Here is a 3,287-nt window from a genome sequence, read left to right as displayed (position 1 = left end):
AAATTTTCTTTTTAAGATGGCTTTCATGTGTCCCACAGGTTTCAGTAAGTTGTATCTGCATTTTCATTTGATTGTAAATTATTTTTAATTTCTTCTTTAATTTCATCTGTGACCTATTGCTTGTTTTGGAGGTTGTTATTTGCAGTTTCTTTTGTCAATAATTTCCAATTTCATTGCACTGTGGTCAGATAGTATGAATGGGATAATTTCAATTGCTTTGCATTTACTTAGGAGTGCTCTGTGCACTGGTATATGGTCTATTTTGGAGAATGTCCCATTGCAGCTGAGAAGAACATGCATTCTTTTGTTGCTGGGTGATGCTCTCTATAATGATCTAGCAAGTCAATTTCTTCACGACTTTGGTTTAGTTCTGTTACTTCTTTGCTGATTTTTGGCCTACTTGATCTATCTCTTTATGACAGTGGTATGATAAATTCCCCCATTACAATTTTATTATTTTTTTCTGAACAATTTTATTATTGATCATTGAAATTTACATGTCTGTTAAAATTTGTCTTATATAGGTCTGTGTTCCTACATTGGGTGCATATATATTTATAATTTTCTCTTCCTCTTAAGTTTTCCCTTAACAAGTATGTAGTGACCTTCTTTATCGCTTTGAATGATTTTTGGTTTGAAGTTGATATTGTGGGTTTCTTTTTTTTATCTATGTCTTCTTTAGCTCTACTGAGCTATTCTTTCATGATTGTTTTCATTTATATTTGACATGAGAGATTATTTCTGATCTTATTTCTTCTTTAGCCTGATGGACTTCTTTCTTTATTTCAGTTATTATCATTTCAGAAATTTCAGGTGTATGATTTCCAAGTTCTTGTATGTCTGTGTCTCCTGGATTTGTTCTGAGTGGGCTGGGAGAAGACTGAGATTGTCTTTTGCTCCTGCATTTGGCATTTTTTAAGCTCGCAAAATACCTAGACTTAGCAGTGGTGGAAGAGTGGTGAGGTATGTGTCAGTAAGATTCCTGCAACAATGGGGAGCAGGGTAGGACTCACCAAGGTTCTTACCACTAGTGGGGGTGATTGGCCGATAATCAACAAAGCTTCAGTTTAGCTGGTGGATGTTTGCCAGATTCACCAGGATGCCATGGGCCACTCTGAATCATCCTAAGTTCTGAAAAGGTTGGACCAATGCCAGCACAAACTCCACACCTACACACTGGGGGGGGGGGGCAAAGGACACAGCTCATCAGAGCTCTGCCGCCACCCAGAGTCCTCCTAAGTTCTTAAATGGGTGGACCAGGTACCAGGAAAGCTCTGGGCTTTATTGTATGTCTAGGTGTAGATTTATTTTGATTACGGCTCTGCAAAGTTCTGTTTGCCTCACTGCAGGCACTGGGCTCACAGAATGTAGGTCTCTAGAGTCCTGCTGACTGCTCAGGGTCCTCCTAGGTTCTTAAAAGCTTGGACCAGTCCTAGCACAAGCTCCATATTTGCATGTGGAGGTCTAAGGTCAGAGTTTACTGGAGTCCTGTAGGCCACCTAGAATCCTCCAAAGTTCTTAAGTGGCCCAAGGAAAGCTCTGTGCCTGCACACACTGGGCCCACAGATTGCAGGTCTTCAGAGTCCTGCAGATTGCTCAGAGTCCTCCTAAATTCTTAAAAGGTTGGACCAGTACCAGCACAAGCTGCACTCTTGTGTGCTGGGGTCAAAGGTCAGGGCTTACCAGAGTCTCACAGTCAAGCTTAGAGCATTTGAAGAAGGAATGTAACTTGGTCTCAGAGAGCCAGAATTTGGGGGCAGGAGGAAGGAAATCATTTAGCTTTTAGCTGTGATGTTGCTAAAGAACCTGATGTTCAAAATACATTTGAAGAGATGGAGAAACATTTAGGTCAAGTTAATTTCTTTGTTAATGCAGCTGGTATTAACAGAGATAGCCTTTTAGTAAGAGCAAAAACTGAAGATATGGTATCTCAGCTTCGGACTAACCTCTTGGGCTCCATGCCGACATGTAAAACTGCTATGTGAACTATGATTCAATAACAGGGCAGGTCTATCATTAATGTTGGCAGTATCATTGGCTTAAAGGGCAATTCCGGCCAGTCTATATACAGTGCCACTAAAGGAGGATTAGTGGGATTTTCCTGTGTACTTGCTAAAGAGGTAGCAAGGAAGAAAATTAGAGTGAATGTAGTTGCACCAGGATTTGTCCATACAGATATGATGAAAGACTTGAAAGAGGAACAGTTAAAGGAAAACATCCCTCTTGGGAGGTTTGGAGAAGCCATTAAAGTAGCCCATGCGGTTGTGTTTCTTTTAGAGTCTCCGTACGTTACTGGACATGTTCTAGTGGTGGATGGAGGGTTACAGCTTGTGATGTAATTAGAGACTGTTTGTTATAATGGTGGTTTGAGTCACTTTGACTATTGATTGTAAATGACACCTACCTGGGGGTGCCATGTACTAATCAAACATACTGATTCCACAAATGTTGATTCTCATGTTTATATGACTGTCTGAAAAGAACATTGTGTGACCAGCTGTGTTTCAACTAAAGAGTGTGTGTCATCTACTGTTGATTACTTCTGGGCTGTACTAATTTTACTGTGGAGACATTTTGCAAGGGATGTAAACAGGTGTTAACTTTCATATTTTGTCTCAAAAGCACAAAATTATATTAACTGTGATGAATTTTTTCACTATATCTGTTTGAATTTTTTATTTTATTTTTCTTCAGTGGTATCAGAGATCGAACTCGGGACTTGTGCTTGCCAGGCAAGTACTTATTCAACTGAGCTATCTCCCCAGCCTCTGGTTTAGTTTTTTAGATGCTAACTTTTTGAACTTTTGCCAAAATAAGAGTATTTACAGAACAGTGATTAGTTATCAATGTTTTAGCAGCCCTGTTAAAGTTAAACATTTTATTGTGGAGCATATGCTTAGGCCAACAGTTTTCTGTAGGTTAGGAAGAATAGTATCAGTTAGATAAAGACATGAAGGTAGACTCCTCAGAAAGCCATTACCCTTGGTTAAGCAAGTGGACAAATAATGTGAAAATTTAAGTTTGGAGCATTTGGCCTATTCTTTAGAAATTCTGAAAGGTGATGAGGCTTAATGTATATGCACAGATGTCATTGATAGGATTCAGAGGCAACAGCAATGGCAGCAGTGGTGGCGGCGCAGCAGAGAAGCAGAAATGGAGGAGGGAAGGCCTTTATTGACTCTAAACACATGGAGAGGACTGAGGGCAGGGACATGGGCAGATTCTCTGACCTGAGACAGGGAGCCTGAGACTTTATGGATGTCTGCCAGGGGCGGAGTTTGTGGCGT

The 3,287-nt window shown here is 40.2% G+C and overlaps 1 pseudogene; it reads left to right on the top strand.

The window, feature by feature from the left end:
- Positions 1–990: 990 nt before the first annotated feature.
- Positions 991–2,539, top strand: LOC101568599 (annotated as a pseudogene).
- The last annotated feature ends 748 nt before the right edge of the window (positions 2,540–3,287 follow it).

Source organism: Octodon degus, unplaced genomic scaffold (genome assembly GCF_000260255.1).
Source record: "Octodon degus isolate 3935 unplaced genomic scaffold, OctDeg1.0 scaffold00004, whole genome shotgun sequence".
NCBI classification, from domain to species: domain Eukaryota; kingdom Metazoa; phylum Chordata; class Mammalia; order Rodentia; family Octodontidae; genus Octodon; species Octodon degus.
Note: the sequence above shows the minus strand (reverse complement) of the source record. Positions and strands in the feature narration are given on the sequence as shown.